Source organism: Eulemur rufifrons, chromosome 6 (genome assembly GCF_041146395.1).
Source record: "Eulemur rufifrons isolate Redbay chromosome 6, OSU_ERuf_1, whole genome shotgun sequence".
NCBI lineage: Eukaryota > Metazoa > Chordata > Mammalia > Primates > Lemuridae > Eulemur > Eulemur rufifrons.
Window position 1 is genome coordinate 5,056,217 of NC_090988.1, and position 13,892 is coordinate 5,070,108.

Genomic DNA, 13,892 nt, shown 5'->3' on the forward strand with positions numbered 1-13,892 from the left:
ATAACAAATACACTAGCGCCACCTCCTGGGATTGCTGCGAGGATTAGCGGGTCACGCTTCATATGCCCCTGAAATAGTGGTGTCCACTCCCTCCCCCCACCCTGGTCCCCACACCATTGCAGGGACAGGGGACAGCAGGGCATTGCTGGCTGGACAATCTGATGAGTCGTCTCCGGGCACCGGCTCCCCCGTGGCTGCCCTCAGTGACTCTGGCAGTCCTACCAGGAAAGGCACTTTCAAGGGACCTGCCACCCAGTGATCACCACTGCAAGCTTCTGTGGACTTCAGCCCTGGGACCTCCTGGGTCCCGGCAGCAGTGAAGGTTGTTAATGACCGTGCTTGGTAATAGCTGTGTGTTGATTTTGTACCCTGCAACTTTACTGAATTCCGTTATAGGTTCTAAGAGTTCTTTGATAGAGTCTATAGGGTTTTGTATTGTTAATGATTGTTAATGACTAATTTTCTCAATATATAAAATTATGCACCCAAATAATTTTTTTCCAGAGAGTGACTGAGAAGGGTGAAAGGAAGGGAATCTTCAGGTGCTAACACAGCAGGTGTAAGTCCAGTAACTGGCCCCCAAATCCCCTGCATGTTTAACAACAGGCAAAACCGGCACCTCCTCTCACCTGCCTCTGACCCCTTATCCCTTATCCTTTCTCTTCTTGGAGCTAAGCGATCCAACACCCCACTTTTCCTAGCTGTTTCTGTGCCTCAGCCCTGATCTCTCGCCCAGTTTTCTAGCTCTTATTTGACAAGGACCTCGGCCCCCAAACAGATGTTCACTAGTTGCCCCGGGAGTGATGCATCGGGAAGGTGGCCACGTTCCCTGGGACGGAGCAGGTGGCTGCACCTGGGACGAGGCCAGAATCAAGGGTGTCAGCCATGTGGGAGGGGCTTGGTTTGAAGGTGGCCAAGGAAGGTTACCTTGGTCAACCTCCTGTAGGTGGGGACTGTCCATCACCGTGGGGAGCAGACCAGCAGTAATTTTGGCTCAGGACCAGGCCAGCTCCATTGCCAGAGAGAGAATTTAAGGCTGTCCCTTTCTCGTGGACTAGTCTCATCATAGCGTTGCCCTTTCCATTTGAAGGGACCTCTGTGTTCCAGGCAATCTATTATGAGCTTGCACGATTGAACTCTGGTCTTCAAATTGACCCCACAAGGTAGGTGTTTTTACCTTCTTTTTGCAAATGGAAAAACTAAAGCCGTGCATCATGACGCACCTGCTAGATGTTAGAGCCAGGGTTCAAGTCCAGGTGTGTCTGGGTCAAGCCTGAGGGTTCCCGCCACACCCCTGCCCTCTCTCTGTGTGAAATCCTGGCTGGGGTCAGTGTCCAGCAGGCACATGGTCTTGCTGGCTCAGACCCTGCTGCCCAGCCCTGGCCTCCATCTCCAACTAACTAACTAACTAATCCTTTTTGAAGCTGCATTTGCAGCAGTGACATTGTTGGTGGCCATAACAATCACCCTGATATTAATAGTTTTACGTATTCAGCCACCTTCTGAGAGGTCTCTTTGAAAGACTCTTTTATGGATTCTCATAGTTCTGGGAGTTTGTTATGCAAATGAAGCCTCAAAGAGCTCTGTGCTCTTGGCTGAAATGTGTTTTGTAAGATAAGATAATACTTTATTTTTAATAAACCAAAATAAATCAGCGCAAATGATGATAGAACTAGAAAGGCTGCTCTTTACAGAAGGGGACGAGTGAGATCCTTTGAGACTCTGTGCCCTGAGCAGCCTGGACTCCACGACCCTGGATGAAGGGACGCTGTTTCATCTTCTGAGTGAAGCTTTTCTTTTCCGAGGAGTCTTCTGCGAGCACCGGGTGGTGGAGCCCAGGCTGGGAGCTGAGAAAGGGCCACCCGGGGGAGACTCGCTGGCCTCAGTCTCCCGGTTTGGGAAGGCCTTGCGGTCATTTGCTTGAGTTTCTCTTGACATGAACAAATCTGCATTCCGTGCAAATAAAACACTTCAACATGTGGGGTTTGTCTTAATCACACAGAGATTTCTATAAAAGCACTTGTGATTGTGTTTAAATATATCTTTCTTTGCTCTGCTCTGCAGACAGTTCCTACAAGCCCTTTCCTCCCCACCCCACCCACCACCCCAGCCAGGTTCCTTACTGGACGGTAATTCTACATTTTGGGCCAATCCCTCACTAATCTAAGCCTCTTCCACGTGGTGGGTGCTGACCCACTGACCATCCCTACTGACTACACCCACGCTGGGGTTTGGACTGAAGTCCTCCATCCTCCCAGGCCAGGAGGCAGCAGGAGGAGATGGGAGTCAGCGCCAAGGAAGCCAGGCAGAGCGCCTGTGTGCTTGGGTGTGAGTAAATGGTGAAAATGCTCTGTTGGAGCTTTTAACAGTGATATCAAGACACTGAAAACGCTCTAGCTGGTGTGTGCAAGGACCCAACCCAGACGGGTGTTCCCAGCATGTGCGTGGGGAGCACACTCGTCACAGCCAGGAATCCTGACCCCTGCACCCCGAGCCCCCACTTTGGAAAAGATCAGTGCATGGACTGACGTGGTCCAAAGCAGCTTTGTGATTGGGGCTGCCCTTTCCCATGCCATTGTCAGATTGATCCCGGATCCCATTTGAATCCTAATGTTTCCCTGGCACTAAGTACAGTCTCCTGGATGGAGAAGGAGCAGGTTTTGGAAAGTTCATCTTTAAGTAGGTTAGGGATAGAAGTACAGGCAGAAGACATTCATAAAGGCATCACCAGCTACATGTGCTAAAACATTATCAGGATTCCCTAAATGGAGAGTTGCTCTTTTGATGCAGCTCTGGTCTGCAAAAGGTGGATGGCCAGGGGCCCGGTGGGCTGCAGCGAGGCTGGCACCCAGGCCTTCTCCTCCATGAATGAGGCCCCTGAGACCACCCTAAGCTCCCACCTGATCATTACACAGGGACATTCTTTCAAATTACATACAAGGTGAGGGCAGGGGCATGGTAGCCCAGGTGCCTTCAGAACACCTGTCCAGGTCTGAGCACGGAGGGCCAATAAGGAGGTGAGGAGGAGCTCGGGCAGAGGGGTGGTTTCCAGTGCACCTGCACTGGGTGGGTTTGTGGCCCCAGACAGGTGCGCACGGTCAGAGCAGCAAGGGGAGAATCAGCAGCACTAGGCAGCGCTGGCTGGGCCTTTCCCCCATCCAGGATCCAAGCTGACTTTGGTGGGCAGAGTAGAGAAGGCTGTGGGCTCTAGCAAAGGGTCATATTTAGTGCTGCAAGCAGAACAGGTAGAACACTTTTCCTCATGCCAGATGTCTGGCACCATCTCCACATCATTGACCCTACCTTCCAAGGCAGTAGCAGCGAGGACCCTGCACATTCTCATCCTGCAGCTGATGGGCATTGGGCTAGGGGGCTATGAAATGCACCTTTTCCTTTACTGGAGACATCTGGATTGCCCCCTGCCCCACACACTCACCGAATCCCCTGCTGAAATAAGGCTCCAGGCTTAGCCTTGCTACTGTCTGCGGCCACTGAGTCCGGGGTCCTGCCCTCCCCGAGGGAGGCCTCTCCTCATTTGCATGTGCCTCTGTCTCCCCTCCATCGTGTCTGTCAAAGTGGCTTCCCTGGGTAGGGGTGTGAAGATGTCAGACGGGACCTGACACAGAGCCACAAGGGGCAGAGAGGGAAGGCCGAGGGGAGGGGACAGTGTTTATCTACTGCACTACTGGAGATCTCTGCAGTGCCTCCAGCCACCTGCCCGCGTGAGCAGCTCAGGCAGCCTGCCTGCTAACGTCAGTGGAGAAGGTCGGGTGGAGATGCTCGTCTAAGAGGGAATAAATAGGAGAAAGAGAAGCAAAGGGTTTTGGAATAAGTTTCCAAAAATTCCTTGATAACTGACAGATTGTATAAAAGACATTCCCAACTTCTGACTGGCTGGCAATTGTCCCAGTAGAGACACAAGTGTCCAGGGCTGTCTGCTGCCCCTAGGCAGCACAGCAGAGGGTCACTGGGCTGTAGGTCAGGGGGATATGTGTTCAGTGACCACCTCCACTCATGGGGTACAGTGGGGTACTGTCCTGCCAAATTTAAGCCCCAGGCTCCTTATCTTCTACAGGGGGAGAATAATAATAGCATTGACTGCATAGGGCTGTTTTGAGCAAGAAATAACATTATGTATATAAATATCTTAAGCTTCATTATTTTTTAAACAAATGAATTTTCTTAATGTTATCATTTCCACTTTTCTTATTCCCCAGGTCATTATTCGAACACCTATGATGGTGCTTGGCAAGTAACAGTCACACAATACATATTCGTAGAATAGATCTCTGAATAAATACACCACAAAATGAGTGAATGGATGAATGAATGGATACCAAATTACTGTGAAAAATGTTTAGACCAAAGAAAAACTTGCGGGGAAGGGACCAACTCCCATCCCCAGCCCAATCAGGCAGCCAAGCTGGGGGCTTTCCCCCAGCCTTGCCGAGGCTGAGGAGCTGTCAGAAAAGGTCTGAATATGTCAGGGGGACCTGTCTGTTTTGCTGGGGGCGTCTCAGGGAATGAAGGTGTCCCAATGGGAAAGAAGATCACAGCTGGTCCCCAGACACGGAGAGCAAGGAAGCAGGACAGAAAGAGCCCCCGAGAGTACCCTGCAATGCCCAGCCAGGGAGAACCTGCAGGGAAGACCTGAGACTTCCTGGACATCGGTGCCGCACAGCAAAGACAGGAATTTGCTCTTTTCTGGAGCTGAGAAGCAACAGCAATCAAGTAATCAGAGTGATCCCAGGACGCGCCAGGGAAAATTAAAGCTTTGTCTTCAAAATGATGGTGCATTTGCTGCTGAGTGCTGGTTGGTAAGTGCAGTACGTTAGATCGTTACATCTATGAACTTGTTCCTTGGGGAATATTTATGGTTGATAAATGCAAATCTGCCTTTGATCATTTGTTCTGGCTGAAGGCATCTCTCCAATATCCAAAATTTTGATAACCCACATTAAAACCAAGGATAATTTTATTAAATTATATTAATAAAATAATGATTACATTTTGTTTATTAAACATTTATTGAATGATATAGAAACATGTTAAATTTCATTCATCTCTACTAAAACATACATATAGATCTGCCTCCTTATTTGCTAGAATATTTCCAGAGGGGTTGAATAATCCACACAGGTCATACTTGAAGAAAGGAATTGCTAGAAAACTGATAAACTTATTTGAAAACACAAATTTTGATCCACACCACTCTCTCCAGAAGTAGCAGCTGCTCATCTTCTTCCTGAGAAATATAAAGTTGGCGGCCTCCATCTATCATTATTGTTTTGGCTGCCATTGTTGTTGTTGTTGTTATTATCATCATTCATTATTGCATCATGAATTACGCAGTCTTGGGAAAACGGGAAAGGCCCAGCGCCAGGTCACAGAGGGTTTGCAACACAGGACGAAGGAAAGAGTAAGCAGCGGGTATGGTCCACTCTGCCCCCCAACCCCGCACACACAGTGGCTGACTTCAGCACACACGCTGTGGGAGTTTTCCAGACACAGCATTCTCTTTGCACTCAGGGTTTCCCTCTTCCCTTTCCTTGAATTTGTGTGTGTGCACGTGTGTGCACTTGAGGGTGTAAGGGAGACAGGTGGGGGGTTGCTGACATGGCACGACATGGCGACAGGGAAGGAAGGAACGAACGACAAAAGGAAAGGAAGCCCAGCCATGCATCCTATTGTTTTCTCAACTTCTACTTATGTTCAGAAAGTTTACAAAATCAAAGGTTAAAAAATATCATTTAAACGATGCACTCTGGCACAGACTGAGACTCCAAAATCCGGCACTGTTGTTGTTATTATTAGTAAATATCTGATAATTGAGGAGTTCTGCTCTTGACAAGGTCCCCAAATGAGACCGGGCTGGAGGCCCCCACTGTGGATGCCTCTGTCTCCTCCTCCCCCATCTTCATCCTCTCCCTCCAACTCCCACTGGGAAAGAGGGAAATGCAGAGGGCGATTCTGCTCCCCCTTGCCAGGGTCCCTGCGATCTGGGGACTGTGGTGCAGCAGTGGCATTTGGGGCACTGTCAGCTCCTACAGCTGCCTGCCATGGGGATCTTAGGGTGAGCGCTGTGGCTTGGATGTGGTTTGTCCCCACTAGAACTCATGAGGAATCTGATCCCTACTATGGTCTTGGGAGGTGGGGCTTAGTGGGGGTGTTTGGGTCATGGGGGGGGATCCGTCATGAATGAATAAATGTCTTCCCTCGGGGTCAATGAGTTCTCGCTCTCATGGGAAAGAATCAGTTCCCAGGAGAGCAGGTTGTTAGATTCTGGCTTCCTCGATTTCTCTCTCTTGTTTTCTCCCCTTGCCGTGTGATCTCCACTTCCCACCATCAGTAGAAGTGGCCTGAGACCCCGTCCAGAGGCAGCTGCCCAACCTTGACCTTCCAGCCACTGGAACCTCGAGCCAGATAGACCTCCTTTCTTTACAAATTACCCAGCCTTGGGTATTCTGCTATGACAACAGAAAACAGACTAAATCAGTAGATTTGCGGGTAAAATAAATTAACAGCAGAAAAAAACCATCTAGGTGAAGGCCTGTCCCTCCCGTGCAGGGTGCCCCGGGAGCAACAGCCCCCACCTGCTCTTCTCTCTTCTCTGCTTCTCCGGGTGTGGCTGGCAGTCCTGGCCGTGGAGCACAGGACTTGTTAGGGAAGGCCTGAGGTTTCCTTGGGCAGCTGGTGTCCCTGTGCCCACGATTTCAGATGCGACCTCAGTTGTTCCACTCTCCCCATCCTGCCCTTTACCCTCCCAGGACACCACAGCACTGAGCAGCCAGCCCAGCCCTGGAGCCTGGAAATGGGCCAAATTATTGACAGATGAGCTTCTTTCGTCCCCAGCAGAGTGCCCGTCGGAGGCTGATGTGGCCCTAATGTCTTGCAGGGTGGACTTTCCACTCCGTCTGGACTGTGATGCGGAGCGTGGGAGCCAGCACGGCCTGGGGGACAGGTGGGTGTCTCTGGTTCTGACACCATCTCTCTTCTTCTCCTCATTTATCTCATTAACGTAAGGTACAGGAAAAGAGGATAGTGCTTGATTTTTTTCCCCTTTACTTACTGGTTTTTAAAATTTTTAGTTGGTTTGATATCAGCCTTAAATGGTCACTATATATTAATACTTTGTAGTTTTTTTTTATTTGTTTTTAGCATTATTAAGCAATCATGGATTTCAACCTAGCTTATGTGTTTCAATTCACTGCAGTGATTGGTGCTAAAACTATTTCATCTTTGTCCAGAGATCCTTCCTCTAGTTGGTTCCAGAGTCCTTTCAACAAAACATTAGTCATTGATCACTTCCTTGCTATCTGTGTTGACAAGGTGTTCAGGCTATTTTTAATTATTCCTAGATCAGGAATCAATCTTTTATCTAAAATACTCTGGTTGTTTTAATGATGTTCACTGTTTCTAGTCTCTAGGCCTTTCCAGTGTTTAGAGCTAGGTAATACAGAAATTTTGAAGGTCTAATACATCAGGAGTTTATGCTGACAATTCCTATTTAAATTTCACTTAACCTCTTCAATCCTGCATCTATGGATTCTTTTGCCTCTGCCAAAAATTTCCCAACTCTCAATGATATTGATATAATTGATTATTTGCTTTTTATTAAAATACAATGAAATAGTTACATGTAAATAGTATCGTCACCAAAAAATATGCTAACAGAGTAAAGTTTAAGGTACGTTCCCAGTTATGTTTGTACTTGCAGTGTAGCCTGTAGGCATGTGGAGTCAAAGTGCTCTGTTTTAAAGCCACCTTAACACTTTGTCTTCTTGGTGCTTTCTGGATACAAGATCATGTCAGCAAACAGGGACTATCTGACCTCCTCTAAAAATATGGAATGCTTCGTGAATCTGAGTGCCGTCCTTGCACAGGGGCCGAGCTGATCTTCTGCTATTGTTCCAATTTTAGCATAAGTGCTGCCGAAGTCAGCACTGTTTATCTTATTATTGAGTTAGGAGAACTCTGTGTGTATTCCAGACATAGCCTTTGTAAGATTTATGTATTATAAATAACTTTTCATTATTTTGTGATTTGGCATTTTGATTTCTTAACAGTCTTTAGCACATTAACTACCATCAGAGCTGTACTTAACTCACTCTAGTTTTGACCCCAGGGCCACATGAAGCATATGTAAAAAATCTTACTTGTTGACGTTCTTATTACAATTAATATTGACAATTTAATTCTAAAATGTGGATTAAATGAATAGAAGTTAATAAATTTCATTTTCTATTTATGTTTACCTTTAAATTACACTTGAAGTTTTTATTCTATTTTCATAATAAAACACTGTGGCCCCAAGGAAAAGTTTCTGATTTTTGTGTGTGTGTGGCAGTCAATGTGTTAAAAGAGGAAAAGTCTTTATTTCTGTTAAATACCAAGATATCAAAGGTTTATTTTTGTAGTTTCTGATATACAGAGGTCTCGAAGATTTTCTTCTTTATTTTCCTCTAGGAGTTTTATAGTTTCAACATTTTCATTTAGAGCTAGAATCCGTTTCAAGTTCCTTGTTGGGTATGGAGTGGGTGAAGGATAAATATATATGGACCTATTTCTGCTTTCTCTTTCCTGCTAAGTGATCTGTATGTATATCGCTTCTCCAGTACTAAGCTGTCATGGCTAATTGTAGCTTTATAGTTATTCTTGATATCAGGAAGTCTAAGTCCTCCAACTTTGTTCTTCTTTCGAAAAATTGTTTTGGCTATTCTAGATTGTTTAAGTTTCCATGCACATTTTAGAATCAGCTTATCAATTTTTATAATATTGTGCTTTAATTTTGATTGAGGTTGTGTTGAATATTTGGTTCAATTTGAGGAAAGTTGACATCTTAATACTGAACTTTATAAACCATAAATATGATATATTGCTCCATTTATTTAAGTTTTCTTTAATCTTTATCAGCCACAGTCAGTGATTTTAAATGGATGTGTTATATATGTTATTTGCTATATTTATGTATTTTTAACACTACTCTAAATGTTTTTATTTATTATTTAACTTTCTGATTTTTTTTTACCTCTGGTATATAAAAATCCAATTGATTTTGTAAATTAACCTTGGGTTTTATGATCTTGCTAAACTCACTAGTTACTCTTGCTAGGATGACCCCCACTATCCTTGGCAATAATCCCATTGAATGCCTTTGAGAGTTTTCTTTTTGTTTCCCAATGAAAATCACAAGTTGAATAATAGCCCTCTGTTCTTCTGGGCACATCAATGCCCAGCTGATGAGACAAGAATTGCTATTTGAGAAATTTCAACTGGACTTGTTTTATGCCTCCAAATCTTGCAGCTTAGGATGTTAGCAGCTGACTGGCACTGACAGCCTTGCACACATTCAGTTTGCTCAACAGCCCCTCCCACAATTACAGCACATGAACAAGCTACAGAAGCCAGGAGGGCAGGGGACACAGATGTCCTGGCACCCCCGCTCTCCATCCTCCACAGAGGCCGGAGGAGTGAGGGTGGGGTCTTACAGGCACGTGATCAGTACTTTGCATTCCACACTGTTCCTCCTCCTGCTGCTACAGGCCTTACTGCTGTCAGAAATACCAGGAAAAACAAAGCTGCAGCTTGTAGTTTTGTTTAATACCAGGAAAAACAAAGCTGCAATGTAGTCCCAGTGACCCAGATGAGGCTGTAGATTCAGGAGTCTGCCTTTCCTGATGCTAGGCTGTCTTAGTCCTAAACCTTCATTCAGTAGCGTGAGTCATGGAGCCCGATCTTTTGTCTGAGAACCGTTTAGTCGGTTCTCACTCTGTCCCCAGGTACCTGCTGCCTCATGCCTTCAAACTGCATCCTGCTTTATGCAGATTCCTCTGTGCTGTTCCTACAATAAATGCACCCTCTGGTCAATACCATAGACTATCCTGCATCCTGCAGCAATTGCATCTGGCTTACTCACCATGCAGGTAACTCAGGGAATTGCTAAACTGCTTATTTATTTATTTACTGTTAAACTCTTTACATTTCACACTGCAGCAGTGGCTCAGTATTATCCTGGCCACTTTGCAGTTTGATTGCTATGTAAACGTGAAGACAATAGTCTAAGAGGTTAGAAAAGGGAAGACTTATAAGCCATATGGATCAGAGACTCCCTGCCCTACATAAAATGCCCCTTCCACCTGGGCCCTGCTTTTCTTGTCTCAGTAAATGGTGCCCCCTTCCTCCTGTTTACCGAAGCCCAACACACCGTTGGTTTTGTTTCCTTTTTCCCCCTGAAGTCCCACATTCCGTCCATAAATCTTAGCTCCTTCTCCAGAGAGGATCTCACGTCTACCTGCTTTTCTCTGTTTACTGTGCTACTGGTCCAAGCCCCGTCTCCCTCCTGAATCACTACAGCCTCAACCCAGCTTGTCTTCCTGCATCTGTGCTTCATGCTAAGAATTCATTCTCCAAAGGCCACAGATCTCCCGAGAAAACAGATCAAACTACGCTGTCTCCCCATTTAAATCCCCGCAGTGCCTCCCACTGGAGGCATCTGTGCCCCTGACCACCTGCCAGGCCCCTGTGACCTGGCCCTGTTTCTCCCAAGTCTCACCTCCTGCCTCGCCCCTCCCCACCAGACTCCAGCCTCAAACACCTGCACATCGCAGGGCCCTGGCATTTGCTGTTTCCCCTCCAGACCCTTAGAGAGCCAGGTCTCCCTCATCCTTCATGATCCAGCCCCAGTGTCACCTCGGACCTGCGTTCCCTGAGTCTGTTCCAGTCTGTGAGGGAACGCACCCACCCCCAGTATCTGTACCTTATATTATCCTTCACAGCACTTGCTCTAAGCTAGTATCATCATGCTTTTTAAAGTTTCTTTTCTCGTTTGTGAATTACCTCTGCCTGCCAGAGTGAGAGCTTCCTGGAGGCAGGAACTGCGGGGCTTTGGCGCCCTGCTGTCCCCCTCCCACCAGAGCCTGGATGGCACCTAGGGGCTCTCCATGCTTTCTCGCTGGGTGAGTGAAGGGAGGACGGACGGCCCGGTGGAGAAGCCGGGGTGTGAGCTGTGCCTGGGAGGACAGGTAGACTGCGAGGAGAGGTCGACTGCGAGGAGAGGTCGACTGCGAGGAGAGGTCGTCGCCCAGGGCAGCAGCTCCAGCACGGGTGCAGGCTGAACGCGTGAGAGGTGGGGAGGGGGACACCGGAGGGCAGGGTGGCAGCCGGGCAGGGGCACGTGGGGGCATTTAGGGGGTGGGGGCAGAAGTGAGGGAAGTGGAAGAGGAAAGCCCGCTGCAGGGTCCCACAGCATGTCTATCCTTCGTGTCTGCTCTGCGCTGAGCTGTGTCTCTCCACAGCAAAATCCACATGCTGAAGCCCCGACCCCAGTGTCGCAGAATGTGACTGCAGTTAGAGATCAGGCCTTTACAGGGGCAATTAAGTTAAAATGAGCTTGTTAGGGTGGGCCCTCATCCAATCTGGCTGGTGCCCTTGCAAGGACAGGAAGTCTGGGGAGAGACACCAGGGTGGGAGCTCACACAGAGGAAAGGCCACGTCAGGAGGCAGCGAGGGGGCAGCCGTCTGCAGCCCAAGGGGCAGCCTCAGGGGAAACCAACCTGTGGGCACCTTGATCGTGGACTTCCAGCTTCCAGGACTGTGAGAAAATAAATTTCTGTCACTTAAGGCCCCAGTCTGTGGTGCTCTGTAATAGCCGACCAACACGGTACCCCCTGAAATGCCCTGCAGCCCCCTCCATGCAGGTCAGGGCTCATACTCGGCCCTGCAACATCCAGGAATGACCACGTGTCCCCTGTTTGACAGTGAAAGTTTTCCCTTCCCTCCTGCACCTTGGAGGGCTCAGCCGAGGGGGCAAGTCACGGAAGCCCCCAGGAGAGAGGCCGTGCGGACACAGGGAGGCACAGGTGTCTCCTCTGGCTCCGACTGCGACCCTCCAGGGCCCTGTCAGCTGGGACCCAGGCAGCCCCTTTCCTGGCACGGGAAGAACTGGGTCAGCACAGAGTACAGCAGAGCAGGAAATGTAGAGAAACAGGGAGATGATGTGATTATGTTTTGCTCAAAGTATGTTTAAAGTCCATTTTATCCCTGGACTTTTCATTCTCTTAAGCCAATAATGATTGGCCTCATTGTGACACTGGAAGTTCCACTTTCCAGCATTACCCATGCTACTTCTGCTAACATTTATCTATCCTTCCAGACCTTTCCTATAAATATACAAATATACATACATAATTGAATATAGGTGCCTAATCAAATACAGATATAGATACAGAAACAAATGCAGATTTTTTACAGTATATGTCTCCTCTACGTCACTCCATGTAGATCCACGTGGAGGGTGACACAGAGCTGTGACTGAGAGACAGGTGGCCCTACTGCCCGGATTCAGCTTCCAGTCTGCTGTGACATATGACCTTGAGCAAGACATTTACCTTTCTGGGCCTGAGTTTCTTCAGCTTTAAATAGGAATCATAGTAGCACCTACTTCTCAGGATGGAGCAAGAATCAAGTGAAAGGAGGTAGGAATAAGATAAACTTTTCTAGTGAGCTTTAGCTGCATTTCTTAGTCATTATTGTCAAAGGTTTTTGTTCACGGAGCAGCATCAAAGAGCAGAAAGCTCCCTTTGGTGGAGGCCTCCCTGATGGACTGGAAGTGGCGAGAAACATGGCATGTTGCTCCCCTCCGGCCGTGGGCACCTGCAACAGGAGCTCGGCGCCCTGGGCCCTTGGGGTCCTGGGGAAGGGAGGGGGCCGTGGAGCAGGGAGGTAGTCAGGCATTTCAAGGGATTAAGAGCTCTCTGTCAGGCACTGGGGTCAAAGACCAAATATTAGAACTAAGGATGCACCTTGCACCCTCATTGCTTGGGAAATTACCAGGTTTTTAGGAGCTCTGTGCCAGGAACTGGGGTCAGAGACCAAATATCTATTTCTTATTATATCATGATATCACATACACCTTTAGGAGGATGGGACTATTCTATGGTAAAATAGAAGAGGATAGTTATCAAAGTTACCTAGAAACCTCATGGGAAGGGAGAGGGCTGGTTTCCATGGAGCCAGAGAAAGGTTTGACGCCAGAACATGGGAGGAATAAATGCTGCAGATGCAGGGGTCCTGAAAGCCCCTTCCACCAAGGACTCTCTCCTAGTGTGGGATTCCGTCTGTTTGGGGTGCTGGCTTCCATTATCTCGGGAGGAGTAGGCCCTCTCCTGGGGCCCAGCAGCCTCCCGCGCTAAGCTGAGGCCAGGCCCTGGGGAGACGCGGGGCCTGCCGTGCAGACTGTGCTCTCAGCCAGACACGGTCCCTCAGCGACTGCTTAGACGGGGCCAGAGTGAGGGTGTTGGTCAAAGCTGGCCCCAGATCCCCTTCTGATATTGGAGGGATCTACCCGAGTACAGTAAACTCGCTACTTCGGGACCATGTTAGGGAGGGAGGTCTGAGACTAACAGGCCGGTGGAGCCAGGCGGGCTCACCGCCAGGAGACACGGGCCGCCCTCTCTGAACCAGAGACCGGGCCACAGCCCCGGAAGGCTGCCTCCCTCGCACGCAGCCCTGTGCCGGGCAGACAGCCTGGGAAGAGGGTAAGGTGGCGCCAGGTGTCCTTAGTTCCCTCAGCATCTCTTGCAGATATTCAGTTGCTTTTTGATCACCTCGAACATTGAAGAACAAGCATGCAGGTTTCAGGCCTGAAGGTCTGGGCTCTAGCTATAATTTCTTCATTTCTGAAACCAGCCTTTTCTTGTTCTTGTCTTATTTTGTTTACAGCAAAACTTTTTAAACAGAAAGGCTTTGGTGAGTGGATTAGGAATACAAGAACAATGACTGAGAGAGTTAAGTCTCAGAGCATCCTTTTTCTTTCTCCTTTTATTTTTAAAATTGTAGTAAGAATGTTTAACGTAAGATCTTCCCTCTTAATGGATTTTTAAGTGCACAATGCA

At 48.0% G+C, this 13,892-nt stretch overlaps 1 non-coding gene across 1 annotated transcript; it reads right to left on the reverse strand.

Moving 5' to 3' along the window:
• Window positions 1-7,838: 7,838 nt before the first annotated feature.
• LOC138385552 (U6 spliceosomal RNA) lies at window positions 7,839-7,944 on the reverse strand. Its single transcript, XR_011233783.1, has one exon. It is a non-coding gene; the product is annotated as a U6 spliceosomal RNA (small nuclear RNA).
• Window positions 7,945-13,892: the final 5,948 nt, after the last annotated feature.